Source organism: Ambystoma mexicanum, chromosome 6p, assembly GCF_040938575.1.
Source record: "Ambystoma mexicanum isolate Mex_15411 chromosome 6p, UKY_AmexF1_1, whole genome shotgun sequence".
NCBI lineage: Eukaryota > Metazoa > Chordata > Amphibia > Caudata > Ambystomatidae > Ambystoma > Ambystoma mexicanum.
In genome coordinates this window covers 928,763,041-928,781,929 of record NC_090935.1, presented here as the reverse complement: position 1 = coordinate 928,781,929, position 18,889 = coordinate 928,763,041, and positions in this window count along the sequence as shown.

Genomic DNA, 18,889 nt, shown 5'->3' with positions numbered 1-18,889 from the left:
AGAGGAACGGGTTGTCGTATTTGATCCACTACACAAGATTTCACCACGCCACCCATAATGAGTCAATTCACAGCACATGCATTTCTCTATAAAAAAATAATAATCATAAAGACATGAAATGATCTGGTTTGTTCATGAAACAATACACATTTTCCATTATTGTACAGTAATCAGTAATGGTAGAGGTAATTGCATACTGAAGCCTTAAGCATAAGTTATGCAACAGTAGTGCTGCCATGTGCAGCTTTCTCTTTTAGAGTCCTTGATAACCTGGACCATTGTATGATAAGATATGATTGGTTATTTATAACGCGCTTAATACCCAGAGGTTTCTAAGCGCAGACCTGGGGATCGAACCTTTGTTGCTCCATGTCGTCTTGCTTCCAAGGCGAGCAGGTTGCCGCTGAGCTATCCTCCCGAGACGGTATATATCTATGAAATATATGTATTTTTCAAGTCATTATTTTTATAGTATAATGCCACTAACTCAGTGCTACTCCTAATGCAGCAGTTCCACAATCTGGTACAATAAACAGGCTCTTTGATCTAAATGTTTTGTTTTATCTTTATATATAAAGCTGACTGTATGTATGTTTGTGTGTATGTTTGCCGGGCTATAAAAATCCACATCGTTGAACCCACATCTACCAAATGTTGCATGGATTGCACTTTTGTCTGGGGCAAGATCGTTGTCTATGTTTGAATGCAAAAATCTTATATGCAAAAATACATTTTGGACATGTGGGTGTATGTTTGTCTGGCTATACAAATCCACACCATTGAACTCACTGCTACCAAAATGTGCATGGATTCCTCATCTATCTGGGACAAGATTGCAGTCTATGTTTGGATGCAAAAAAGTCACTTTATGCACACCCTCATTTACTGATGCTCACCCCCATACACTACGGTAGGTACTAAAATGAGGCAACTTTTGGAAAAGAGTCTGAAGCAAAATGTTTGATATGTTGGTTATTCGTTTTAAATGTATTGATTGCTACTGTATACAGTTCAAAAGTGTTTATTAATGCATTGTTAAAGTGAATTAATGTTTTTTTTATTATTACACCACTCCAAATATATGAACTGGCAAGGTTAAGTTCATTAACAAGAAGAGAGCAAAATCAATCAATCTTTCTTCAACATTTTGCCATTGAGTGACTGAAACATGCCGCACAAAAAACATCACTTGGAAAACTCCATTTGATGCAAAGTGAAAATCAATATCAAGAGTTTCTGAAATACAACAACAAATCGCAGCATGACGTGCCGACCAGAGAACAAGAGAAACCTCCTGCAGGGAAAATGAAATGCCAGAGCAAACTGAAGCAAAACTTGCTGACATGAGGACAAGAGCAACATCGTCCAGGGCACATGAGACACCGGAGCAAACTGAAGCAAGACTTGCCGACAAGAGGACCAGAGCAACATCCTCCAGGGCACCTGAGAAACCACTTGACCTGCACATGGGCAACGCTGGGTACCTCAGCTAGTATGAAATAATAAATCAAGGAATTAAAGGTTGTCCCTAATTTACAACGCTAGGGAAGTCATCCACACAAGAAAAAGCAACCTGCGTGCTGTCATTTCAATAATGTTTCATTCAAATTTGCACACACATTCATAAATATAAAAAGACATATATATTGCGATTCTATTTTATCTGATTTTCATGAGTGCATCTATTTAAAGTATGACATTATATCGACCTGAAACCCACCTCCAATTAACAGGGTAATTCATAGAATTCAGCGCACAAGTGGTGCACGCGGCTGGCGCACAGTGTGCGCGTGCGACTTACTGCGCCAGCCGCGTGCGCTAAAATCCATTTCCGCGCACAGCGTATTCATGGATTTTAGCCTCCAAAACCAGCCGTGGCGCAGAGTGGCACAGCGACCCTGCAGCAGCGCCAGTTATGCCCCCAAACCGCCCCGTGCACCATACACAGTGCACAAATCCCGTACATGGCGCACAGGCCCAGAAACACGAAAACGCCAGTAAAACTCCCTGTGCACCCTTCCGAATACATGTACACCCTGGTGCGGGGAGTTTCCCACGCGATGGGCCCTGTGCAAGCGGGGTATGTGTATTACTGGGGTGCGCAGGAACTTTCACATGCAATTCGCCCTGTGCGAGCGGGGTACGTGTGTTACTGGGGTGCGCGGGAACTTTCACACGCGATTGGCCCTGTGCAAGCGGGGTATGTGTGTTACTGGGGTGCGCGGGAATTTTCACACGCGATTGGACCTGTGCGAGCGGGGTACCTGTGTTACTGGGGTGCGAGGTACTTTCACACGTGATTGGCCCTGTGCGAGTGGGGTACGTGTATTACTGGGGTGTGCGGGAACTTTCCCACGTGATTGGCCCTGTGCGAGTGGGGTATGTGTGTTACTTAGGTGCGCGGGAACTTTCACACACGATTGGCCCTGTGCGAGCGGGGTACGTGTGTTACTGGGGTGCACGGGAACTTTCACACGTGATTGGCCCTGTGCGAGTGGGGTACGTGTGTTACTGGGGTGCGCGGGAACTTTCACACGCGATTGGCCCTGTGCGAGCGGGGTACGTGTGTTACTGGGGTGCGAGGTACTTTCACACGCGATTGGCCCTGTGCGAGTGGGGTACGTGTATTACTGGGGTGTGCGGGAACTTTCCCACGTGATTGGCCCTGTGCGAGTGGGGTATGTGTGTTACTTAGGTGCGCGGCAACTTTTACACACGATTGGCCCTGTGCGAGCGGGGTACGTGTGTTACTGGGGTGCACGGGAACTTTCACACGTGATTGGCCCTGTGCGAGTGGGGTATGTGTGTTACTGAGGTGCGCGGGAACTTTCACACACGATTGGCCCTGTGCGAGCGGGGTACGTGTGTTACTGGGGTGCGCAGGTACTTTCACATGCAATTGGCCCTGTGCGAGCGGGGTACGTGTGTTACTGGGGTGCGCACAAACTTTCACACACGAGTGGCCCTGTGCGAGTGTGGTACGTGTGTTACTGGGGTGCGCGGGAACTTTCACACGTGATTGGCCCTGTGTGAGTGGGGTACGTGTGTTACTGGGGTATGTGGGAACTTTCACACGCAATCGGCCCTGTGTGAGCAGTATACGTGTGTTACTGGTGTGCACAGGAACTTTCAGACGCGATTGGCCCTGTGCGAGCGGGGTACGTGTGTTACTGGGGTGCGTAGGAACTTTCACACGCGATTGGCCATGTGCGAGCGGGGTACGTGTGTTACTGGGGTGTGCGGAAACTTTCACACGCGATCGGCCCTGTGCGAGTGGGGTACGTGTGTTACTGGGGTGCGCAGGAACTTTCACATGCGATTGGCCCTGTGCGAGCGGGGTACGTGTGTTACTGGGGTGCGTAGGAACTTTCACACACGATTGGCCCTGTGCGAGCAGGGTACGTGTGTTACTGGGGTGCGCGGGAACTTTCACACGCGATTGGCCATATGAGAGCGGGGTACGTGTGTTACTGGGAAGCGCGGGAACTTTCACACACGATTGTCCCTGTGCGAGCGGGGTACGTGTGTTACTGAAGTGCGCGGGTACTTTTACACGTGATTGGCCCTGTGCGAGAGGGGTATGTGTATTACTGGGGTGCGCTGGAACTTTCACACGTGATTGGCCCTGTGCCAGCGGGGTACGTGTGTTACTGGGGTGCGCGGGAACTTTCACACACGATTGGCCCTGTGCGAGCGGGGTACGTGGGTTACTGGGGTGCACATGAACTTTCACACGCGATTGGCCCTGTGCGAGCGGGGTACGTGTGTTACTGGGGTGCGTGGGAACTTTCACACACGATTGGCCCTGTGCGAGCGGGGTACGTATGTTACTGGGGTGCGCGGGTACTTTCACATGCGATTGCCCCTGTGCGAGCGGGGTACATGTGTTACTGGGGTGCACGCAAACTTTCACACACGAGTGTCCCTGTGCGAGTGGGGTACATGTGTTACTGGGGTGCGCGGGAACTTTCACACGCGATTGGCCCTGTGCGAGCGGGGTACATGTGTTACTGGGGTGCGCGGGAACTTTCACACACGATTGGCCCTGTGCGAGCGGGGTACGTGTGTTACTGGGGTGCGCAGGAACTTTCACACGCGATTGGCCCTGTGCGAGCGGGGTACGTGTGTTACTGGGGTGCGTGGGAACTTTCACACACGATTGGCCCTGTGCGAGCGGTGTACGTATGTTACTGGGGTGCGCGGGTACTTTCACATGCGATTGCCCCTGTGCGAGCGGGGTACGTGTGTTACTGGGGTGCACGCAAACTTTCACACACGAGTGGCCCTGTGCGAGTGGGGTACGTGTGTTACTGGGGTGCGTGGGAACTTTCACACGTGATTGGCCCTGTGCGAGTGGGGTACGTGTGTTACTGGGGTATGTGGGAACTTTCACACGCAATTGGCCCTGTGCGAGTGGGGTACGTGTGTTACTGGGGTGTGTGGGAACTTTCACACGCGATTGGCTCTGTGCGAGTGGGGTATGTGTGTTACTGAGGTGCGCGGGAACTTTCACACGCGATTGGCCCTGTGCGAGTGGGGTACGTGTGTTACTGGGGTGCGCGGGAACTTTCACACGTGATTGGCCCTGTGCAAGTGGGGTACGTGTGTTACTGGGGTATGTGGGAACTTTCACACGCGATTGGCCCTGTGCGAGTGGAGTACGTGTGTTACTGGGGTGCGTAGGAACTTTCACACACGATTGGCCCTGTGCGAGAGGGGTACGTGTGTTACTGGGGTGCGTGGGAACTTTCACACACGATTGGCCATGTGAGAGCGGGGTACGTGTGTTACTGGGGTGCGCGGGAATTGTCACACATGATTGTCCCTGTGCGAGCGGGGCACGTGTGTTACTGGGGTGCACGGGTACTTTTACACGTAATTGGCCCTGTGCGAGCGGGGTACGTGTGTTACTGGGGTGCGCAGGAACTTTCACACGCGATTGGCCCTGTGCGAGCGGGGTACGTGTGTTACTGGGGTGCACGGGTACTTTCACACGCGATTGGCCCTGTGCGAGCGGGATAGGTGTGTTACTGGGGTGCGCAGGAACTTTCACACGTGATTGGCCCTGTGCGAGAGGGGTACGTGTGTTGCTGGGGTGCGTAGGAACTTTCACACGCGATTGGCCCTGTGCGAGCGGGGTACGTGTGTTACTGGGGTGTGCGGGAACTTTCACACGCTATTGGCCCTGTGCAAGCGGGGTATGTGTGTTACTGGGGTGCGCGGGAACTTTCACACGATTGTCCCTGTGCGAGCGGGGTACGTGTGTTACTGGAGTGCGCCGGTACTTTTACATGCGTTTGGTCCTGTGCGAGCAGGGTGTGTGTGTTACTGCGGTGCGCGGGAATTTTCACACGCGATTGGCCCTGTGCGAGCGGGTTACATGTGTTACTGGGGTGCACGGGTACTATCACACGCTATTGACCCTGTGCAAGCGGGGTACGTGTGTTACTGGGGTGCGTGGGAAGTTTCACACGCGATTTGCCCTGTGCGAGTGGGGACATGTGTTACTGGAGTGTGCAGGAACTTTCACACGCGATTGGCCCTGTGCGAGCGGGGTACGTGTGTTACTGGGGTGCACGGGTACTTACACACATGATTGGCCCTGTGCGAGCAGGGTACGTGTGTTACTGGGGTGCGCGGGAACTTTCACACGCGATTGGCTCTGTGTGAGCGGGGTATGTGTGTTACTGTGGTGCGCGGGAACTTTCACACGCGATTGGCCCTGTGCGAGCGGGGTACATGTGTTACTTGGGTGCGTGGGTACTATCACACGCGGTTGGCCCTGTGCGATCGGGGTACGTGTGTTACTGGGGTGCATGGGAACTTTCACATGCGAATGGCCCTGTGCGAGTGGGGTAGGTGTGTTACTGGGGTGCGCAGGAACTTTCACACGTGATTGGCCCTGTGCGAGTGGGGTACGTGTGTTACTGGGGTGTGCGGGTACTTTCACATGCGATTGGCCCTGTGCGAGCGGGGTACGTGTGATACTGGGGTGCACGGGAACTTTCACACGCGATTGGCTCTGTGCAAGCGGGGTATGTGTGTTACTAGGGTGCGTGGGTACTTTCACACGCGATTGGCCCTGTGCGAGCTGGATACGTGTGTTACTAGGGTGCGCAGGAACTTCCACACGCGATTGGCCCTGTGCGAGCGGGGTACGTGTGTTACTGGGGTGCGCAGGAACTTTCACACCCGTTTTGCCCTGTGCGAGTGGGGTACGTGTGTTACTGGGGTGCACGGGAACTTTCACACGTGAATTTGCTGTCAGAGCAGGTTATGTGTATCCAGTGTGGTGCGCGGGAAGTCCTACACGTGAATTGGCAGTGTGGGTCCTCCCAGGTATCCCTCTACCCCCTCCACGGCCCCTGCAGGCAGCCCACACCACAGGGGACTACCCTGCACCCCTGGACAAGTCCCACAGGCAGCCCGTCCACCATGGCCATGCCCCCCAGCCAGGCCACGTGTCACGTTGCACTAGTGATCACCAACTCATGTCCCCCAGCACCCTACCCCCCAGCAGTGAGGGGCACCTGCCAGCAGGCCCCCACTCATGTCCCCCAGCACCCCCACCCCCAGCAGTGAGGGGCACCTGCCAGCAGGCCCCCACTCATGTCCCCCAGCACCCCCACCCCCAGCAGTGAGGGGCACCTGCCAGCAGGCCCCCACTCATGTCCCCCAGCACCCCCACCCCCCAGAAGTGAGGTGCACCTGCCAGCAGGCCCCCACTCATGTCCCACTCATGTCCCCCAGAACCCCCACCCCCAGCAGTGAGGGGCACCTGCCAGCAGGCCCCCACTCATGTCCCCCAGCACCCCCACCCTCCAGCAGTGAGGGACACCTGCCAGCAGGCCCCCACTCATGTCCCACTCATCTCCCCCAGCACCCCCACCCTCCAGCAATGAGGGGCACCTGCCAGCAGGCCCCCACTCATGTCCCACTCATGTCCCCCAGCACCCCACCCCCCAGCAATGAGGGGCACCTGCCAGCAGGCCCCCACTCATGTCCCCCCTACATGAAATAAAGATGCACAATCATGGCCCACTTCTACACCAAAATATCATAGCACGCCACCCCATTACTGAGATGCAATGGTTTCCCAATCAAACCCACACTGACATGCCCATCTCAAGACACAAATCAAAAGTCAACTATGTACATCAACACATGTCCGTCACACACACACACTCGTTGGCATTGATTGTGTAAACCCACATTTTCACATGCATTAACCCAATGAGCAAATCCCACACATGGAACTAAAATATGAAAATGTATTATGTACAAAAATAAATCAATAAAATGAAAGCATAACAAAATAGCAAACATGAAATGGAAAGCATGTGCAAAAGAAGAGTAAATGAAAAGTATAACCAATACAAAGAAATCACAAAGAAAAATAGTCCAAACTCTCCCTCCACCAATGCAAATCCAAAGGAATCGTTAAAATAAATCCATTGATCCATGGTGAAATCAAAAGAAAAAGTTCAAAATAATCTATTGTCCAACTATGTACAATCCATTGTACAAAAGAAAAATCCATTAATCCATGTACAAAATCAAAATCAATCCAACAACGTCCAACTATGAACAATCAAATTTCCAAGGGTCCATGAGCCCAACGAAACAAATGAAACCTATCTAATAACCTACCTAACAAAAAAACTATTTACAAAAGTGTGGGGCATAGTCCGAAAACACCAAAATAAAGAAAAAAAAGGAAACCTAACACTATAAACTATTTACAATGGCAACGGGAAAGTCCTGCGGCTCACTCAGTGATGTTTTCAGCCAGGGCTACATCGAACTCCATGTCTATTTGCTGGAGGCGTGCCTCTGTCCTGACCCCGAGATCTCACAGGGAGGCACTCAAGGCCTGTTCCAACTCCCTGCGAGTCGCCTCGAGGCACTCTGCCCACCTCAACGCCCGACGCATGGAGAACTCTGCCATGACCATGGTGAGCAGCGCCTCTTCCGCCCTCCGCCGCTCCGCACCTATACGCTGGCCCAAGCCCAGCCACACGGAAGACACATCCATTCCAGGGTTCTCCTGCCCTCTGGCCGATGCCTGCACCCCTGATGTCGATAGCCTGAGCCATCATTGCTCCCACCTAGAGCCTGCTCCTGCTGCTGCTGCTGCTGCTGTCCATGTGCCCTGTCCGATGATGCCTGCACATCCTCCATCAGCTGGTCTCCAGTTGTGGTGTCCATCCCTGCTGGACTGCCGACTCCCGACTGTGGTAGGGATGGGATCTCCACCAAGCTGGCTGTCTTGGTCAGGCCAGGTCCACAGGGGGCCCTGGTGGAATCTGGGCCGGAAGACGGCAGGGAGAACGACTGGCGCATAGTCGCATCAGAGGAGGAGAGTTCCGCCAGAGTGCGCGTCACACGTAGGAAACCACCAACCAGGGCCCCTCCCAACAGTGCCACGTTGCGACGCTGCTGTTCGTGATGGCGTGCGTTCTCCGCCCAGGAAGACAACACGATAACCAATCAGGATGGAGCCCATATGTTCATTGGACCCCTCGTCCACAGGTAGTGGAGAGGCAGATGACGTGGCACTCTCCCCTACCTGCGGACGGGCCTGGGACAGGGCATCCCTGCTGGTGCATGGTGGTGCAGTCACAGGGTCAAGCTCAGGGACATGCAATGGCCCCTCCGTGATGACCTGTGCTGTCTCCTGACCCTGGCCCTGGACTACACCACTTGCACCAGTGGTACTACCCCCACCAGGCCCCATGTGAGGCTGAGTAGCGGGTTCCTCCTCCTCTGTGGACACCACCAACCTGGATGTCTCTGTACCGTCTTCCGCCATTGGAAGCCCCTGTGGGGGCGTCTTCCGCCATAGCCATAGTGGCAGACGCGGCACCAGCCCCCTCGCTCCCGGATGATGGCAAGTCCTGGGATGGTGGCTGGGCCTTGCATCGCCGCCCAGTGGAGGCATCCCCACTGCTTGGCTCCACAGCGCCGTCTCCGCCCTCTTCTTCACTTGATGCTGCATAGAGGGAGACATAGAACACAAGCATCAGGGTACAGTACAATATTCACCTACACAGGAAGCAATAACACATGAGTGGCAGTGTCTAACGTCACTTCCATCCTGTCCCTCCACAACACATGGGTGAATGCACGCAACACACATGCATAAACAGGCATGGTGCCTGCAATGAACATCAGCGTCCATGTACAAGGGCCTCTATTAATCCAAATGTTGCTTTCAAACTCAAATGCATCATGGCTCACACTGATCCCATGCACACACATCAACGGAGGGTCATGCATCATGCCTTGTTCACCAGAGACACATTGGATAGACACAGTGCATACAACGGTGACCACACTGCATGAGTGAATGTACACATCATCACGGACATGTGTCATGATTCCATGGCGTATCAAAGTCACAGACACACTTCTCAGACACACATACATGTGCACCATACATGTACATGACAACAGCACCCATCCCTCACACCCCCTCCAGGTGCAAGAACAGACACTGGCATCCTTTCAAGTGTGCATTTGCCACACTGCTCCCCATGTTGCATTGCAACATTACTGGTCTCACATGCATGAACATGATGTCCCTGCACACACACATCCATACATGGCCCATGTCACACATACAGGCAAGTATCAGACTACCAGCACACTGCAACATGCCCTGTCTCACACAACAATGCTTGGCCACTTACCGCTCAACTCCAGATGGGTCTTCCTCCGAAGGATCTGGCCGTGGAGCGCTGGGCATACGTGTTCCAGGACCCTCATCTGGATGTCACTCATGTTGACCCGGCCCACCTCCGCGAGGTGCCGGGCCTGGTGGAGGGTCCTGGACATGAAGTCCTACCAGTGCTTCTTGATGTGCTTGATGTCACGGGTTGCCACCCGCTCCGCGTTGATGGCAACCACTATGTTGTCCCAGATCCTCTCCCGTCCTTCCTTGTTGGCGCGTGATGTTCCGAAGAGGGCATCATACTGCCCCAGGACATGCTCCACCAGGACACCAACTTCCTTCACACTGAAGCTGGTGGCCCTCTGCCTCTCTGGCTGGGGGTCTCCAGTGGTCTCAGATGGTGTTTGCCCTGACATGGCGATCCCTGAGGAAGGCATGGGTGGGCAACTGGGTCCTGGGGCTGGGCTGTGGAGCAATGGTATCCCAGTCTGGAGTCTTCTGTTCCAGCAGGGATGGACACAGCAACTGGAACCCTGGATGATGTGCAGGCACCAAATACCAGGGCAAGTGGGCAGCAGACAGGCAGGCAGCAGCAGATGGCAGATGGGAGTGTGCTCAGGGCTCTGGGGGGCAGTAATTCGGCCTTCTGGGGAGGAGCGTGGTCTTCCATGTGTTGTTGCGTGGCCAGCTTGATACGGAGTGATTTGGCACGTGAAAATCTTGCACGTCAGCGTGTAATTCGAGGAAAGGCCCTTCGCACTTAAGCACGTCAGCACACATACGCGGTTTCATTGGACCAAAGGCCCTTAGCGCGTAAGCGCTTCTGCGATGTGACTCGCACGGGCGTTTCCCTCGTGACGTGGGCATAGTGGTTCAGCACGCTTGAAAAACTGCACGTCCGCGTGTGAATGCATGTAATCCGAGGAAAGGGCCTATGCGCGTAAGTGACGTGACGCGCGCAGGCATTTCCATCAACACGGGTGCATGTTCATCGTACACGTCCAAAAACTGCACGTCCGAGTGTCAGCTCGTGTAATTCACGAAAGGGCCTTAGCGCGTATACGCATAAGTACGCTGTACGTGGGGGCCGCTTTAAAAGGTACTTGTAGGACCCCATTTCTTTGTACGTGCTTTTTGTGGAGAGCAAGTGGGTGAATTCTGTACTTCTTGTCGGTTCACACGCGATTACTTTACAGTGTTTCAAGTTAGTACTCCCTGTTACCTCTGACAGCGTTCATTTTTTTTTGGGCCTGTTTCCTCAAACAGCGTTCACTTCTTCTTTTGTCCTGTCTCCTCAGACAGCGTACAAATCTTTTTTGGGTGGGGGTGTTGCCAACGAGCACACGCGCGTTTTTTCACATTCTTTTTCCAGGCAGACGGTGAGTCGCGCACGCATTTACCAACTGTGCTTGCCCCGTGTGTCGCGTATCCCTTCAGAGGTCATTGTAGGCTGCGCGTAACACGCGTACGCTTATTTTTGTGTTTCTGGGTGCCACAGCGTAGTGCGGGTTCATTTTTCCATGCACGTGGTCTACGAGGGGTTGCGTGCACGTTACTTTTTGTTTTCGGGGTGCTTGTGCATTGCGTGACCCGTCATCTTCCCCTAGGGGTCACAGACAGCCTTGCTAGAGCACTAGGGTACAAATTCCATCTAGGACCCTACCCCTTTCACCCCCAATTGCCCAGGACAATTGTTTACTGCAACTCCCATATGCACAACAACATCAGTGCCATGGTTGGGAGGCGACAAGCGGTAAGGGTGGCAAAGGTGGCCGACCTCCAAAAGGTGGGTGTGGTGGGCACGGTAGGGGACGTGGCCAGGATTTGCAGGGTGCCCCTAGACCCCCATGTGTGGAGACCAATCAGGGACATCCATGCCCCCCATGGTTGAGGGAAACGTGACAGACACCATCCCAGCTCAGCCCTTGTTGGACCAGCCCATTGTGGCACCTGAACCGGCACAGGATGACTCCCAGGCTGACTTCCAGGTCAGCAAGTCTAAGCCACATGTGCCGGTGAAAGTTGGTGTCACCAGGCCACGTGGATCTGGGGCAGCGATGTCATCTGCTGCCACAAGTAGGCAGGGTGGGGAGGCTGCAGGGGCAGCTGCAGCTCTATCCACCCCAGATCTGAGTCTCCCAGCCGGGACAGTGTCGGTCCTGGTCCATCAAATTGACGTTGCCACTGCCAACATCACACTTCAGAGAATGCCTGCACCAAGACCTATGGTCATTGTGCCTTTGCACGCTCCCAGTACTCAGTCCACCTGCGCTTCTGCCCCTACTGACCAGAGCGGCGCAAACCACTCAGGCTCTGCTCCACCTTTGAAAAAGAGGAAGAAGGGTTCTCTGGCACTACAGGCTGAGACCCCAGACACGGCTACACCGACCGGCACATCAAGGAAGCCTAGCTTTAATGACCCCGCCCTTGATGCACTTGTGACCTATGTGTCGGCACATAGCCGCAAAATGGTGGTGACTGCATGGTGCAAGACCACACCTGGTCAAGGTAGGGCACACTGGCAGACCATCGCGGACCGCATAAGTGCCCTTGGATTTGTGAGGCGCACAGCTGATGATTGCTACAAGCGGTGGAATGACCTGAATCGCAGAGCAAAGAACAAGTTGGCCTCAAATCATGCCGCTACTCTGGTGACTGGCGGTCGGTCTCCACCAGAGGACAACAAACTCACTGAATACGAGTCTGTTGCTGGGACCTTCGTCACAGAGAAACAGATCCAAGGTGTGGGAGAGCTACCTGATTACGAGGCATTGTCCGGTGAGTGCCCATGCATGTGTGTGTAATCCATGTGTATGTTGTTTGGGTGACGGGTTCTGATTGAGTGCCAGGTGAGGGTGTATACTCCTGAGTGTTATGGGTCACCCATGTGCTTCCTCCAATACATTCATGTGGCTTTGATTTGGGTATGACAGTATCCCTTCTGCCCACAGTAGCCAATTATCCCCACATTACTGCTGTTGCACTTGAACTATCATCTTGCAACAACATCATTCTGATTTTTTCTGGGTTCATTCAGGCTGATTGTTTAGGTTATCCCATTTTTCATATGCTTTTTTCATCCCTAATGCCACATATGTGACATGCTTCTGTCATTGTTTACACCCCACATTGTGCCACTTTAGTTACCTGGTTATGTGAATGTTTAAACCATTCAGGGCGAGGGATTATTGGCCTGCTGAAATATATTTTTAGGGCCTGTTTGCATGTGGAACATGATAATTGTTTCCTGTCATGTTGAAGTGAGCAACCATTGATGTGTACATCTGCCTACAATCACTGTCTAAGTGTACACTGGATGTGTTGCAGTGTGCGGCACATGCATATTTTGCAACACTATTCTGCATTAATCTTCTCATCATGTCCATGTGACATGGATGTGTGACAGGACTCATTCACTGACCTATCGCTGTAGTTGTCTAATTTACCATGGCTATGGTACATGACATCTGTGTGCTGGCATGTGTCATGTATGTGTATTGGACATGCCACTCACAGGCTGATGTGTGATGCCAGTGCTACATGACATGCTGCAAATATGTTGCTTTTCCATCTTGGTGTCCCCATTGTCTGCCTTTTTGATTCCCCTTCAGAATCATTGACAGTGCATGCAAGCCAGGGTTATAGTCATGTGGGACATGTGTTAACCATGTACAGGATCTCTCTTTTGTCAGGCGTATGTATGTGCTATGGTGCTCATGCCTGTTTCCATTTCTTGTGTTTCATGTTTTTGCAGGTGACGACGCACTTGATGCTGGTGAGGTTCAGGAGATGGTGCAGACCCAGGAGGATTCTCAGCCACGACCAGGCACCAGTGGGGGACGTGGTGTGGTGGTGGGTGAAAACACTTTGGTACTGCAGACCATACTGTCGAGGGGTGCCTCTGGGTGATGCTCCCCAGACCTCTATTCAGGTGCTGAGTCGGATGATGAGACTTATGTGCTGTCGATGGTCAGTGCTTCTGGCAGGGATTCTGTTCTGTTCAACCGACCTGGACCAGGGGTAGAACCCTGTACGGGGATGTCAGTGTTGGTAGTTCCGCCTTTGGCGGTTACGGATGCAGGGTCACACTCCACAGCATCTGATCCTGTTCCTCGGCCAGCAGATCAGAGGTGGAATGCAGTCCTGCAGCCTCAGGCAGTGCTAGCACAGCAAGGTGCAGATCGCCTTGCCCTAAACATGTGTGGTGCCCGCCGACGCAGTGGCCGTGCGCCACCAGGCAATACTGTATGGGAAAACTCCATGTACGGTATGGCATCCCAACAGGCAGCATCAGTAGAAATGATGGCTCAGGCAATGGAGATGGTGGCCCCTTCCATTATCCCCCCTGAAAGTCAGACGGAGCAACAACAGCAGGCAACAGACTCCATTTGCCAATCACACAGGGAAGACATGTTGGCGTCCAACAGGGACCGGCGGGCGGCACTGGAGACTCTGCGTGAACCCATATCAATAGAGTCACAGGGCCACAGGGAAGCCCTGAGGGTGGAACTCCATAACCTCAGGCAGAATCTGCTTGAACTTAGGGCAGAACAGCAGCTGGAGCAGCTCACACGTTTGCTCTCAGCTGAGCTGCAGGCAACACGTGAGGAGATCCGGGCATCCCGCAAGGCCATGCGTGCAGAAGTGCAGGCAACCCGTGACGTGCTGCATGGGGATCTCCACACTTTAATCCTCCAGAATCAGACCTTCCAGACCTGCATGCTTGCTGCCATGGAGGACCATACCAGGGCTTTGCGTGGGCTGCCTCCCATAGTGCCACCACCTCCTGATAGAGCAGCAGAGGGTGAAGAGAGCGACAGCAGTTCTCCCACAATGGCATAGCCGTGCAGGCCATAAACCCATTGAGGTATTTTTTTTTTGCATCATCCACGCAGGTGGGTGTTGGTGTGCACCCTGTCCTCGAACCTCCTGGGTGGCCTCTCCCCATCTCCCTGGCCCCCACATGGCCATTTTTGAATTTCTTTTTTTTTTTTACAGTGTGTTGCTTTGTGTGGTTCCCGTGGGCATCCACTGTATTCCGGCTGGGCACATGCAGGCTTGTCCTGAGTTTGGGTTAGATGCTTGTGTTCATGACACACACACCCCTCCTGCTTCCCGTTTCCATGGGCTTGCAAAGGGTGTGACCAAGTGACAGTGACTTACACAGTGACATTGGGCTCCCATGAGCTGTGCGGGCAGTCTTTAGTCAATACTGTGTGTACATCCATAGTGGGTATTGTTGTTGTATTGTACACTGCATGGTGTATTGATATGTGCTTGTGCATCCATGTCTTCCTCCTAATTTGCAGGTTCCTTCCTCATGTCTTCGCAAGGCCGTCTCCTTTGCAGATGGAGTTCATGTTGTATGCAGTGCACTGACACATTTACGTGGCAGCAACACTCTACAGTTGGAAGGGGTCGATGTGCTGGCCTATTCAGGTTGTAAGACTACCACTACTTTGAATTAGTGCTGTCATGTTTTTGCAATGTTTCATGGTGTGTTGCTGTATTGTGTTGGTGGTAAGTATTTGTTCATGTGTGCTGTTTGTTATTTATTACTGGGACCATATTGTCTGTGGGCAGTTTCCATTTGGGACAGTGCACTTTGTGACACTTGTGTCAGGTCTTGTGCATTGCTTTGTTTGCTTTCACATTGCATGACATGCCATGGTGTGTTGGGTGGCGGAGCTGGGGAGGGGTTGGGTGACATGGAGCTATTTTCATGTTGTATTTTGCAAGGGGGTAGTCCTTCATGCAGCATAAATGTGTGTATTTTTGTGACACAGCATTGGTTGTCTTTCGGCAGGTAGGCATGCACATAATGTAACAATTCCAGGTGACCAATCTCAGGCTGGTATGGTTGTGACAGTTGACTGTCCCTTATGTCATCATCATTGATTGTCAGCTGATATGTGCCAGGGCTGTGTGCACTCCACAGGGGTGTGATTTTAGGTGAAGTAATTAGCCACCAGCTGCGTACGGGCTGTCTCACCACGTGCCCTTTCCCCTCACATGTGCAGCGGCCGTGCTTGTAGTTGGGGATGTGGGGGCACCACCATGTCCACGGGCAGGCCCCGCGTGTTGCAACGTTGTGCAGGACACATGCTGCCACTATTATCCTGCACACTACTGGGGGCACGTATAGAAGCTGCCCACCTGAGAGGTCAAGGGAGCAAAAGCGTGACTTGAGCACTCCGAATGTGCGCTCCACTATGCCCCGGGTTGCAATATGAGCTGTGTTGTATCTTACCTCGGGTGGTGTGGTGGGGTTCCGAATTGGCGTCATCATGTGGGTGCTCAGTGGGTAGGCACTGTCCCCTGGGGAGGTGATGATGGGTATCATTAGTGGGGTTGTGACATTACTCAGTATCTGACATGCATGCATGTGCAGGGGCATTTATACTCACCAAGCAGCCATGTATCGCCATGCCGTTCAGCTTCTCGGTCCCGGTTTAGGGTTGTCATTCTGTAAATGAAACTGTCATGGGTGGACCCTGGATAGTTGGCATATACTGAGATGATGATTCCCTTGGCATCACATACTTCCTGCATGTTGATGGAATGCTAGTGCTTGTGGTTTCTGTAGATGTGCTCCGTTGCCCTGGGAGGACATAGAGCTACATGGGTGTAGTCAATGGCACCTAGCACTTTGGGGAAGTGTGCCACCCCGTAAACATCCTGGACGACAGCCTGCCTTTCTGCAGGTGTTCTGGGCAGGTATATGTGCCTGCGGACTGATGGGTGTGCAGTCATGATGGCCAACACCTGGTGCAGGCAGCGTGACTGCGTGGCCTGTGAGACCCCCCCCACTATGGCAGTAGTCCGCTGAAATGAACCAGTGGCCAAGAAGTGCAGTACATTGAGCAACTTTTCCAAGGGGCTCAGTGCTTGGGAGCACAGGGTGGGTGATGTGAGGTCATCCTCCCACTCACTCACCAGGTCGAGTATTATGTGAGGTGGAAACCTGTACCTCCCATACACCTGGTCATCAGGCATCCCAAAAAGGCTAGTTCTGGCTGTAAAAGTTCTGGGCCTGACTATCCTCCTCCTCCTCCTCTGGTATCCCATGATCACTGCTGCGAGGAACGGTATATTCATCTTGGCGACTGAGCTTGTTTGTTGTTTGCTCGCACTTTTATGCTGCGCGGGTCCATGTACACCTGCTTCCTGCTGGCGAACGTGTTTCCGGATTAGCGCGTCTTTTATGGCACACGCGTTAGCCCCGTTCGATTCCATGAATACATGTTGTAGGCGCGCGTGTGGGCGTTCCACGCATTTGCCTCCTGTACTTCCCCCGTGATGCCCACATTTTCACGCGTTGTTCCCCATTCTGTGTGTTACGGCCCGTGTTACGCCTACTTTTGTTGTTTGCGCTTCGCTATGTGCGCTTTCGCTGTGCGCATAGCGCACGCTGTTTGAAGACGTATGCGCCAGCGTGCGCCACGCAGGATGTTAGCGCACATCCATGGATTTACGCGCGCACTGACTTCCATGAATCGCTGTGCGCAAGTTTCGCTGTGATTTTCGCACTTGCACTTCGATTTGCACGCTTTCTCACGCTTGCGCAGGAATTTTCAGCACACATTAATTCCATGAATCGGCCTCTTAATCAAAAAGTGAAGTAGTTCTCAGAATAAAGTTGGAAACAAACATTTTGATTAGTTTTCTCTGAAACTATTTGTGAATAGGCACCTGGAGACAATGAACATGGCAGTGGTGCGCCGTATAAATCACAATACCATGACGCAACATAACATGAGAGCAAAATTCTGCTTTAATGAAGCTCACACATTCTGGGAATGATGCTCCTTATACTGCAGCATTTATATGCATGCCAATGGTGTGGACCAAATCATGTAACGTGGGAAACGTATATGGGACACAAAGTAGTACTCCATATATTGGCTGCCCATAAAATGTCCTCTTCACAATGAGCAAACAATATATCCTTCCACAGTCAAAGAACCATACAGAAACTGTGAGTGTATAGTAATTATCTACACAGCAGTTTTAGGGGTTTAGTGACATCAGTGATAGTTGAGCAACACAATGCTACAGCCATGCACATGCGTACTCAATGTGATAACAATGATGAAGAGGCATGGGGGCACCAGCCAGCCCTACTCCTTAACACTATATATTTAGATGTTTAATAATGTGGAAGACATGTACTGAATATAGACGTGAATGGGGCAGAGCCTTGCCGGACTAAGGAGGGATCTGGTGTTGGTTGAGGGTATGGGGAGTGGGATAACATCTTTCAATCATCAACATCTCAGTTATTTTGTTATTGCTGTGATGGATGGATGTAAACACCTATGAACCATGAAAGGCAATGGACAGAATCATGGTCCTCAGATTTAGAAGTCAAATGCGCCCTTTTATCTGATCCATCAACATTAACCTTTAACACACATTTCTAATTCTGTCCTATTTTCACCAAATCGTAAAAGAAAATCTTCATCATCTCACCCAGAGAATGCTTGCAGAGCTAATGATCTCATGCTCATCCTTTACAGTTTTGTCTTTCTATCTACAACCACCCAACGGGGCACCTTTGTGTGTCTTCTTTGAACGCAAGGGCAGTGGAGAAGGACATGCAATACCAATGGCAGCAACAGGAGAGGGGTCTGCCAGGAGAAACCAAACTTACCAGAGTGACCATGTCTGGTACACAGTAGAGTAGTGCTGTGGCAGAAGCTGCAATGAGCAATGCTGCCAAGTGGAGAGGTGACATGAAAGGGTGTTGCAATGGTGTTATTGGGTACTAATATTCATACCCGTAGAGTAGGTTTTGCTAGGAGACACCAACGGAACAAGGGTTCCGTTCTCCATTGGCTCTCAGTGGATGCAACGATTAAAAACCCTCTGCATTGTCCACAAGGCTTTCAGGGGCCTAGGTCCAAAATACCTTCAGCTATCTCTCCGCAAATACCTCCCCTTTCAAGCTCTTCGCTCCTCTACCTCTAACTCCCTCAGGGTCAGTCGTTTTTCAAAGAAACGAGCTGGGGGTAGATCTCTATCATCGGCTGGGGCCTCCCTCTGGAACAGCCTCCCTGCCACTCTAAAACTTGAGGAGAACCATCTCTGGTTCCGGAAGAACCTCAAAGCCTTCCTCTTTGCTTCTGCCTTCGCTCCCCTTCTCCCCTGCTGATCTGCTCTCTTAGCACTGTGCACCTGGCCACCCTCTGTCCCTTGGGCCCAGGTACCTGCTCA